The 12182-nt window shown below is 37.4% G+C and overlaps 1 long non-coding RNA gene across 1 annotated transcript in view; it reads right to left on the bottom strand.

Annotated features, from left to right (window-relative positions):
- The window catches only part of LOC118496722, an 89746-nt gene that overhangs the window by 14605 nt on the left and 62959 nt on the right, over positions 1 to 12182 (bottom strand). Inside the window, exons 2-3 of the long non-coding RNA XR_004899279.1 lie at positions 4802 to 4885; positions 4348 to 4449 (exon numbers count right to left, since the gene is read on the bottom strand). This is a non-coding gene — a long non-coding RNA (uncharacterized LOC118496722). The remainder of the gene's footprint in view (positions 1 to 4347; positions 4450 to 4801; positions 4886 to 12182) is intronic.

Consider the following 12182-nt stretch of genomic DNA (forward strand, 5'->3'; position numbering starts at 1 on the left):
CTCTCAAGTTTAGTTGCCTAGAGAGAGCACCTGGATGTTAAAATGCAAATAAGTTGTATTCTCTCATATAACATTTTGCCAGTTTAGATTTAAGTGTCATTTGTTACAATAGAATTAAATATACATAAATATTTTACTTATTAAATAAATAAAAGCATTAAACATATACATCCTACTTTTTATCATTCAAGGTCAGACACAAGCCCCAAATGATCCCACCTTTTTCTGAAGGTTGAATGTGCCTTACAGCACTAATGTGCTTAAGTACTTAGTTGTACTGCATTACTCTAAACAAGTTATTGCTCTTTCATTCAGCAATACTAAGACCCTTTAGACAATATATAATGTCTTGTATTTCCATTTATCAAAGCTCATAATTCATCAGTTACATATAGATTCATAAATTTTGAGGAATTCAGCAGGAGAGGAAGAATGGTTGCTAACATTTTTTTCCTTATCAGATATTTATATACACAGTTAGAGACTACATACTCTATACTTGTATAGACAAATAAAATTTCTTATTTGAGAAAGCTGCATTTTAAGAAATTTGAAATTTTATAGCCTACATATACTTTTAATGCCCAGAACAGCCAGGTACACAGCAAACATCTATGAAATCACCTTGAAAAAAAACCCACAAAGCTTAGTTTCCTTCTTATCACATCCCAGTCAATTCTAAAGGTGGTGGGTGGAAAAGGCAGGCAAACAGCACCATAAATAACACTTGCGTTTGTTTTGGATGTCAGGAGAGAGCATATGTTAAGAAGTCTAACAGGGCAGGGAAGCACTTGACTTCAAGACTATGGCAGCACCCTAAAGATGAGTGTCATAAGTGGAAGTTCATCTACTCAGTAGGTTTTAAAAAAAACAAAGATGTCACAAATTTTAAGGTAAAGAGGCACTCTCACAGATACTGTCATAGAAAGTATAAATTGGGATGATTTCTTTAGAAGATGATATAAAAGGCTTATCAAAACTTTAAATGCACGTATTCTTCAGGATAATTCTACTGGTAAAATTTTATCTATGAACCAACTACAAAAGTATGCCAAGATATATGAAAGAACACTGGTTGTAATATTGTGTATAACAACAAAAATAAAAATCACCTGAATGTTTACAGTAGGACATTTTTAAAATAAATTATGATACATTCACAGAAGGAAATACTGTGCACCATTGAAAACAATGACAAGATCTCAATCTCCAAGATACACATGTTTGAGTGCAAAAAAAGCAAGACATGGAACAAGAAATAGAATGTGAACCAATTTGAATGCACGTGTGCATGATGTATGTGTGAATATGTGCATAAAGGGCTTAGGGGATTTTTAGCTTTTGTTGTTGTTTTTGATTCCTATATAGGTACAGAAGAAAATATAAACAGTAGTCACACCTTTAGGAAAAGATTTAGAGGTTAGCAACATGTGTTAGTAGGAACAAAGAATTTACATTCTTATTTTAATACCTGTCTGTACTATGTGCTGAATTTTTGACTATGTGCCTCCATTTTGAAAGATATAAATATTTTTGAAATTCTATGAAGAAATAGAAAATATTAGTCTAAGAAGACATCATTGACACACATTAAGATCAGCACGTAAAAATTATTTGATATCTAAGATATTAAATTACTGTTTCAAAAGCAGATGTTTAGAATGCATCCAATTGTTAATTAGTTTGATGTTTTATTTAATCTGCCATGCTATTTTGCTTGGTTGACTGAAAAAGTCACTTATAAAATCACAAGGGTAACACAGAAAGTAAAGGATGTTACTGACATTTCAATAAAAATTCAAACATGATTATAGTGACTGAACTCAAACAGGACTGAACCCCTTTCTCTCCAGTGCATGCAGCCACAGAAGTGAACCTGCTTATTGTATTAAACTATTAAATTTACCTAATGAAAAAGGACACTGTAACTGGCAATGAGCCTCAAACGGACAGTGTAATGCACAATTCATCCTAAATGTACATTTTTTAAAAAGATTTCATTTATTTGTTTTTTTAGAGAGGGAGAAAGAGGGAGAGAAACATCAAATGTGTGGTTGCTTCTCATGCACCCCCTATTGGGGGCCTGGCCCGCAACCCAGGCATATGCCCTGACTGGGAATCGAAGCTGCAACTCTTCAGTTCACAGCTGGTGCTTAATCCACTGAGCCACACCAGCTAGGGTTACATCTTTTCAATCATCTCATGTGGACATCCTTTAGAATAATTATATGTTCCAAAGACCTCAAAGCTCAATTTAGTAATATGGTCCTTTAAGTCATTTTCTTATTATTGATCAAAGAAGCCCATTTGCATGAATATGTCATTAACACTGAGAATATCATTCAATAGATAGTTTTAGAAATCCAGCTATGCAAGGCACCATGCTGAAACAGTGCCTGAGTAAGTATTGAGCAGTTTTGGAGTTCAGCAAGGGAAAATCCCAAATGGGATGGAAATAATGATAAAAGCATCACCATTGAGTCAGAAACTGAGTCGGGGTATAAGAGAAAATTTGGATTTGTGCCAATACAAAAGATACAGCAGGTTAAATATCCATATCATAAGGCAAAATAACTGAAGTGCTGTGAAGGGGCAGTAATAATTTAAAGACAAATAATACTAAGAAAAGGAAGAAAATATGTTGGAAAAAAGAGGTGGTCTCAAATATTAAACTAAAAAAATAAATATGCAACAGCCATTATCACTTATAACTACAGCACAACTAGTAGGTGAGATGTGTCTAGCTATTTCCCTAGGACAGTGTTCTCAAACGTGAGCTTGTATCAGAATCACCAGGAGGGCTTGGTAAACTCTGCCTCCAGAGTATCTGATTCACCCAGTCTGGAGTGAGACCCAAGGATTTACATTTCTAACAAACCCCAGGTGACGCTGATGCTGCTGGTCTGAAGACCACTGCTGGAGAATTAACTATCTAAAAATAACTTGGAACACATCAAATACTGTTTCTTCAGAGGGCACGACACAGCAAACCAAAAGTACTGAAAAGAATGGCATCCTCACAAACCTGAGACAGGAGTAGAACTCCCAAAGCCTGGTCCAAGCAACCTCTTAGAGGGTAAGCTCTCCAGGATACATTTACAGCACTAAATTCTCATGGAACTGGTCTAGGAGATTAAACCAATCTGGATCCCAAGGGGAACTGGACCTCAGCCCCACATTAATCACCCTACCTCCCAGTGTGGCTGATCCTGAGGGAGGTGGGAAGAAAAACAGCTCTATAGCTTGATACAGACCTATATTTAACATCTTAAAACCAAACATAGATCATATCATCACTTGACATGTCTCATTTAATGTGTGGAGTTCAACAAACCACACCTAGCCTGGCATTGAACCAAAGAATTTATAACACTGTGTCACTTCACCAACTGCAATGTATGAATGTATAACCAAGGTCCACATGAAGTCCCCCAAGCCCATGCCCACGCCCACACCCAGATAAATAATGAGAGCCCATGACACAATGAGAAGGCTCTAATGGCCCGTTAAGCTGAACACAGTCACCATGGCGTTCTCCTGCTCACTTCTGCCCACCTTGAAATATGTAGGAATACAAAAAGTTGTCACAAGCACACAGCACAGCTAACTAAAGGCATGATGCACACTATACCCTCTAGCTGTCAAAATGCCCCTATGAGGTGTTTTTTAGATACGATGAACATTTAAATACTAGACTGAGTAAAGCAGGTTCCCCTCCACACTGTGGATAGGCCTCAACCAATCAGTTAAAGGCCTTATGAGATAAAAGACTGATTCCACCTGAGGAAGAGGGCACGCTGCCTCCAGACTGCCTCTGGAATCAAGACAGCAACATCAACTCTTTTCTGGGTTTCCACCCTGCCTACCTGCCCTGTAGATTTCAGATGCCAGCCCCCACAATTTCATGAGTCAATTCTTGGAAATAAATCTCAATCCCTCTCTTTCTCCATAAATATGTATACCTACAAACACATACATATAATACATCATTATCAAGTAGGGACAGAAACTGTGAACAGGAAATGTGACAGGACTCCCAACTACTGCCAGTTCTGTTTCCCTGGAGAACCCTGATAAATACAACCCTCTGTAGTTCACAATCTCTTTCCCTTACTTGACAATGATCAATTACTTCCATCTTTCTAAAACAAAAGGTCTCCTTTAACTTTTAAAATACACCACACTGTAATGATACCTATATTCTATACCACTATACATAAAACTCAACCAGACTGAATCAGTTTCAACAAAACACCTCCACCGTGGTTACACTAACTATACAATTACTGTGTGAACTCCCACCCTGAGCACAAACTGCAAGGAAGGGTTCTGGAACTGACATCTTACCAAGCACCCATCCTGATTCTGATGCTCTTTGGAATCCATGCTAAGCTTCCTTTTCCTGTTGGGCTGTTTCATTGCTGCTTTAGCACTCCTTAGCAGTGTTTTCTGCAAAACAGTGCCATATAAAAAGTTCAGAGGTTTTTGTTCTTTTAGAAGTACAAAAACAAAACTAAAAATAAAAACATGCTTTCAATTACACTTCTTATAACTGGTTTCTATAAATACCTTGATAAATAAATGAGCTGACATAAAAATTTCAATGTTGATTTTATAGCTCCTAGTGTAATATTAAATTAATGGGGAAAAGAGATGAATTTTCTACCTCATCTAGAATTTATATCACAAAGAAAATAGGCATTATTTCTTTTGGTCTTATCTGTCACAAAATTTATGTTTTTTTACTTAGCTGATATAACCAATTAGGATTCGCTGCAATCTGCCTGTACAGATTCTATACTCACATGGTCTGACTGTCCTCAAGTGTCAAAGCAAAGGTAATCTTGGTAAGATGTCTTAGTCATACAAGGCATAGCCCAGCAATCTGGAATAGAGAAAATAATTTTTTGTACCAATCAAATTTATCAAGACCATTCTGCAGTACATTAATAAACAGTGGTAGACAGTCTTCGAAAAATTATTTGGAATGAGTTTTCTGGTAAAGCAGGCTAACCATTTAGACAACCATCCACTAGTACTATTCAAGTATTATTCAAGTTATAATTCAAAAAGTCACTCACTTTGAATAATTCTAACTACAACAGATATGTAATTTGTAAAAAATTTAATAGATCTAAACCATTTATAGTCCCAAATATTTTAGAATCATATATCCAACTTCTTCCCTGATACTTCCACCTGAAGAAATGACCCTAAATGTTACAAACTGAATATATTCAAAGCTGAGTTCATCATTTCCCCTCTCACTGCCTCCCAATTCTACCCTCTCTTCCTGATTGCACTAATGACATTGCTGGCCACTCATTGGCCCATATCTGCCCCTTATAGTTGTTCATATTGTGGACTACACAAGACCATCAAGCTAAGGGGCAAATGGAAGCTGAAACCCATCCTGGGTTCTGCACACATGCCATTTCCATCTGCCAAGAAGAAAATGCATCTTTTCCTAATTCAAAGAAAGACATTTTGGGGGCTAATGCCAGCCTGACTTTGCCTGAACCAAAGGCCGAGGAGTTAATATCATTTCATCCCTTTACATCACACCCTATACTGTGTCACCAGGTTCTGCTGAGTTTCAATCTACTGAACATTTTTTTAATTCATCTTCTCCCTCTATTCCTATTAATTCCCTGGCCACTTCCAATCTTGTGCTCCAGTCAATCCAAGAGTCTTGCAGAAGTTTGGAAAACTTACATGCTTGCTGCTTCTCAGACCCACACTTTTGCTAGTCCCTCAACCTTGAATACTTTCCCTACTACTCACCCAGCTCTTTTTCAACCTCTCTCTTACTCATCCTTTGTGAGTCAACTAAGAGACTTCATATCCTTGAGGAAAGACTTCCTTACTTATTATTTTCTGCTCCCAACAGACCAAGTGTATCTTACTTAAAATTCATTATATCTATACTTATCTTTGCCATGGCATTAAACACTTTATAATGTATTTTTATTTGTAGATATTTCTCCCCTTATGACAAAAATTGTGAGCCTTATTCTCTACTGTCTCCATCAGCATTTTCAACCAGTGTGCTGTGGCCACAAGAATTTTTAAATTCTTGCATGCAATACCTAACTATTCAGTCAGGGGTTCTGACATCTTTTCCCTCAGATTTTCAAATAAAAAAAATAACAACAGCCAAAACAACAATAGCCATTTGGTGTGAATGAATCAAAATTATACCACTTTTTTGTCAGATCAGCAAAAAATATATATTAGGCGTGCCACAGCATTTTAGTAATTAGTGTATGTGTGCCATGGGAGGAAAATGGTTGAAAATAGCTGGTCCAGACAGTGCTTGGCTCAGGGCAGACTCTCCATGTGTTTGTTCCAACTGCATAAGCATGTCTCTGAATTACAGAGAACCCTCAAACATTTGAGGTATGATGAATATTAGTTTTTGATCCACACATTACTCCTTTTAGAAAGCTTTATGACTAGACTGCACATAGCTCTCAAACTTAACTCATGTCCCTTTCTCTTTTATATATAAAAAACACTTCCTCATATCCATTTGCCTCTAGTCAGATGATATTTTTATTCCTAACACAGTTACTTACCTACTAAATCCAATAACATCACAGTCATTTTGTAGCACGTAAATACAATTTATGATGCCTAACTGCCAGTAATACTCTCAACACCTATGCAAATGAACAGCTTAGACTTGATGTGTTTAGCAACATATGACTGCACAAGACATAAGCACTGCCAAGGCTGTCTTGCATTTCACAACTAGCAATACCCCAGGGCTAGTCGAAGCTCAATATTAAAAAGTTAAAAACCCTTGCAATTGAAAGTGTAGCCAAAAAGATAAACAAACATGACATACTTTTAGACAAACAAAAAAAAAGATAAAATTTAAATTACTAAAATCAGAAGGAGAGAGGTTACATCAGCAATGATCTTACGTAAATCAAAAGGATTGTTTAAGGAAACACTGTGTTGAACTTCCTCATCTATTTAAACCATCTACAGCTAATAGTAAATTCAGCTTGCAGTCAGGTCCAGGTTTTTCCTTCAACATCTCTAACAAATTTTTGCTTATAATCCATTATCATCTCATGAGGTCTATCAATGATCAAAACATTGGTATGTGATACATGACTATAAAAAATCCTAAGGAATCAACTAAAAACATATTAGAACTATAAGTGAGTTTAGCAAGATTCAGAAGATCAATATACAAAAATTAGTTGTATTTCTATCCATGAGCAAATAAGCCCACAATAAATTAAAACAATTCCATCTATAATAGGATCAAAAAAAAGTATAAATTTGTTGTTGGGGTCCGCCCTGCCTGGTCTCAGGAGGCTGTAACCCCCCATGGCTAAGGCTGAGTGAGAGACCTCCGGACCAGGAGCCACTAAGGAGACAAAACTTATTTCCCTGACATGAACGCTGCCTGTTCTGTGCCTGGCCTCCAATGCTTGATCAGTTAGCCAATGATGGGTAAGATTTCCCATGGGGGGCAGGGGTATTGCCTAAGACAGGCATGATCACATGGAGGCCTCAGGAAAGCGATTCGGGGCTATAGAAATGAAGGGGTAATCGACATCGACCCCTGCCCCCTCGGCTTTGTCAAAGCCTGAGTCCTTGTTCTTAGTTGTGAGAAATCCAAGTCTCCCTGCTGCCTTTGTCTCCTCTGCCTGACTCAGGCCTGCGGAAATAACAGGGGCAGTGCAGCCCAGACCAGAGTTGGCGGACCCCCCGGGTAATCAGGGTTGGGACATAGAATATGCAAGGTCCTGTGAGATCTGCTTCCTGGAGGAAGCCATTGAATTAGAATACGAAGGCACGGGCAGGAAATGAAACTAGCCTTTTAGGCCCTGTAGTCTTTTTAAGTGATAAACCCCAAACTCTGCCCAGAATCCCAGCAGGAGTTCTCTTAGTCCCTTTGAAAACTACCTATTCCTTTTGATCCTCTCTGCCAGACTGTAATCCACAAATTGTGTTTGTATTCTTAATAAAAGCCTACTCAGGTGGGGACTCGGAGCGCTCTCTACTAGAGAGAGTGGCCATTCTGTCCCTAATTCCCCACAGGACTTGGTTGTCTCTGTGTATGTTTTTCTCATGTTTTGATGAGCATCCGCAGCAGGGATGGATACTGCTGGCCAGTATCCTCCACATAAATTTAACAAAAGAGTACAAGACTTGTAAACTGAAAACTACAAAATATTGTAAAAAGACATTAATGAAGAAAGTAAATGGAAGATATTCCTATTCACGGGTTCAAAAAATTAATTTAAAAATGGCGATATTCCCAATTTGATTTCAGACTCAATGCAAACTCTATGAAAATCCCAACTGGCTTTTTAGCAGAACTTTAAAAGTTCATCCTAAAATTCAAGTGAAAATGCAAAAAACCAGAATAGGCAAAGTGATCATGCAATAAATAAATAAAGTTACTTCCTGATTTTAAAACTTTCTACAAACCTACAATAATCAAGAAAATACGGTACTGGCATAAGGATATACATAAAAAAAACTGAATAGATTGATGTTCTAGAAATAAACCCACACATCTATGGTTAAATAATGTTCAGCAAGGGTGTCAAGATAATTTGGTAAGCAAAGAATAGTTTTCAGATAAGGTCAAGTTAAAGAAGTTCATCATCACCAAGTCCTTATTTTATGAAATGTTAAAGGGACTTATCTAAGAAAAAGAAGATAAAAAAAAACATGTATAGTAAAATGACAGCAAACTCACAATTACTAACAACCACACCTAAAACAAAAACAAAAAGAAACTAAGCAAACAACTAGAACAGGAATAGAACCACAGAAATGGAGATCGCATGGAGGGTTAGTAATAGGGGAGTGGGAGGAGGAGAGGGGAGAAGAGGTATGGAGAATAAGTAGCATAGATGGTAGGTAGAAAATAGGGGGAGGGCAAGAATAGTATGGGAAATGTAGAAGCTGAAGAATTTATGACACATGGACATGAGCTAAAGGGGAGCAATGTGGGTGGGGGAGGGTGTGCAGGGTGGAGGGGAATGAATGGGGGGAAGTATGGGACAACTGTAATAGCATAATCAGTAAAATATATGTAAAAAAAAGAATAGTTTTTCCAACAAATGGTGCTGGAACAAATAGATATTCACATGCAAAAGAATAAAGTTGGACTCCTAATTCACACCATTTTATAAATATTAATTCAAAATGGCTCATAGAATTATACATAAGAACTAAAACTATAAAACCCTTAAAAGAAAATGCAGGAGTAAATCTTTGTGCCCTTAGGTTAGGTAATGGTTTCTGGGATATAACCCCAAAGTACGAACAACAAAAGAAAAATAGATAAAGTGAACTAAAACAAAATTTAAAAATAGAGGAAGGGTCAACAAGGAACATGTATGTATGAGGGGCACATGGACAAAGCCAAACGGGGTAGGATCAAGGGTGGGGCAGAGGGTGCGGTGGGGTGAAAATGGAGACAAATGTACTTGAACAACAATAAAAAAATAATAATAATGAAAAGAAAAGGATGAAAATAGTAAAAAGAACAAAGGATAAAAATATTTTAAAAACTTTCTGTTCTAGAAATATACTATCAAGTAAGTGAAAGGACTACTTATTTGGAGAAAATATTTGCAAAAGACTTATATTCAAAATAAAAAAGAATTAATTGGGGACTCCCAGCCAAGATGGAGGCATAGATAGACACACTGTGCCTCCTCACACAACCAAAAGAAGGACAACGACAAATTTAAAAACAAAAAACAACCAGAACTGACAGAAAATCAAACTTGGTTGTCCAACAACCAAGGAGTTAAAGAAACATTCATCCAGACCAGTAGGAGGGTCAGAGACAGGCAGCTGGGCAGAGAGGACTTGTGGCAAGGCTGCATGTAGCTGGTGGGCAAGGCAGTGAATGCCAGACCAAGCCAGTCGGCGCATTGCAGACTGGGTGGTCCCACATCGTGAACAGATAAACCAGGAGGAAAAAGTGGGGATCAAGATAGACCAAACAACCCAGTGTTCCAGTGCAGGGAAATAAAGCCTCAAACCTGTGATTGAAAACATCTATGGGGGTTGAGGCGCCAGCAGGAGAAATTCCCAGACTCACAGGAGAATTCAATGAACTCGATCCTAGTTCAACACGATCCTAGAAAGTACACAAGCCCATCCTCCTGGGAATTTGACTGTGGATAGCAGGGGAAGTGACTGAAAACTGGCAGAGAGCAGAGCAAGTAGCACTGTTCCCTCTCAGACCCCTCCCCCACGTATGGCATCAAATGCAGGGACTTGTGCATAGCCACACCCTGGTGAACACCTAAGGCTCCACCTCTTACTATGCAATAAGCCCACAGAGACAAACAAACAAACAAATAAAAACAAAATGAAAGAACAGCTCAAAGCTCCAGAAAAAAAATACAATTAAGCGACGAAGAAATAGCCAACTTATCAGATGCAGCGCTCAAAACACTAGTCATCAGGATCACAGAAATGGTGGAGTATACTCACAAAATAAAGGAAAAGGTAAAGGCCATGAAAAGTGAAATAAAGGAAAATACACAGGGAACCAATAGTGAAGGGAAAGAAACCAGGACTCAAATCAATGGTTTGGAGTAAAAAGAAGAAATAAACATTTGACCAGAACAGGATGAAGAAACAAGAATTCAAAAAAGTGAAGAGAGGCTTAGAAACTTCCAGGACAACTTTAAATGTTCCAACATACAAATCATAGGGGTGCCAGAGGGAGAATAGAAAGAGCAAGAAATTGAAAACTTATTTGAAAACATAATGTAGGAGAACTTCCCTAATATGGCAAAAAAAAAAAATAGACTTCCACGAAGTCCAGGAGGCTCAGAGAGTCCCAAAGAAGTTGGAACCAAAGAGGAACACACCAAGCTACATCATAATTACATTACCCAAGATTAAAGATAAGGAGCGAATTTTAAAAGCAGCAAGAGAAAAGGAAAGATTTACCTACAAAGGAGTGCCCATCAGACTGTCAGCTAATTTCTCAAAAGAAATCTTACAGGCAAGAAGGGGCTAGAAAGAAGTATTCCAAGTCATGAAAGGCAAGGACCTACATCCAAGATTACTCTATCCAGCAAAGCTATCATTTAGAATGGAAGGGCAGATAAAGTGCTTCCCAGACAAAGTGAAGTTAATGGTGTTCATCATCACCAAATCTTTATTATATGAAATGTTAAAAGGACTTCTCTAAGAAGATTAAAACTGCAAAGAGTAAAATGACAACAAACTCACAACCATCAACAACTGAACCTAAAACAAAAACAAAAACAGAAACCAACTAAGCAAACAACTAGAACAGGAACAGAATCACAGAAATGGAGATCACATGGAGGGTTATCAGTGGGGAAGGGAGGTGGAGAATGGGGGAATAAGTGTCATAAATGGTAGGTAGAAAATAGACAGGGGGAGGTTAAGAATAGTATAGGAAATGTGGAAGCCAAAGAACTTACATGTATGACCCATGGACATGAAATAAAGGGGGAGAATGCAGGTGGGAGGGGGTGTGCAGGGCAGAGGAGAATAAAGGGGGGGAAATGGGACAATTGTAATAGTATAATCAATAAAATACATTAAAAAAATTTTAAAGATGTTATTGGCGGCCTGGTTTCTACTGTACTTATACCACTGTACATTATTACTAGTAGTTTATGAAGTTCAAATTTTATGATACAAATGAAAAGAGAATGAAACAATTTTTTAAAAGTTAAAAAAAGAACTCTTATAACTCAATAATAAAAAGACAACCCCCCAAAATAGGCAAATGACTTGAACAGACATTTTCCCAAAGAATATGTACAACTGTCCAATAAGCACATGAAAAGATACTCAACATCATTAATCATTAAGGAATGGAAATTCAAAAAAACACAAGATACTACTTCATATCCATGAGGATAGCTATCATCAAAAAGACAGAGTAACAAGAATGTGGAGAAACTGGAGCCCTCACACATTGCTGATAGAATATAAAATGGTGCAGCAACTTTGGAAAAGAGTTTGGCAGTTCCTCAAAATCTTAAACAAAAAAATGAACCAGGAATTCCACTCCTAAGCATATACCCAAGAGAAATGAAAACATATGTCCACAGAAAAACTTGCACACAAATGTTCATAGCACATTATTCATAACAGCCAAAAAGTGAAAGCAACTCAAAGTCCATCAACTAATGAATGAATAA

The sequence above is a fragment of the Phyllostomus discolor genome, chromosome 9, assembly GCF_004126475.2.
Source record: "Phyllostomus discolor isolate MPI-MPIP mPhyDis1 chromosome 9, mPhyDis1.pri.v3, whole genome shotgun sequence".
NCBI classification, from domain to species: Eukaryota; Metazoa; Chordata; class Mammalia; order Chiroptera; family Phyllostomidae; genus Phyllostomus; species Phyllostomus discolor.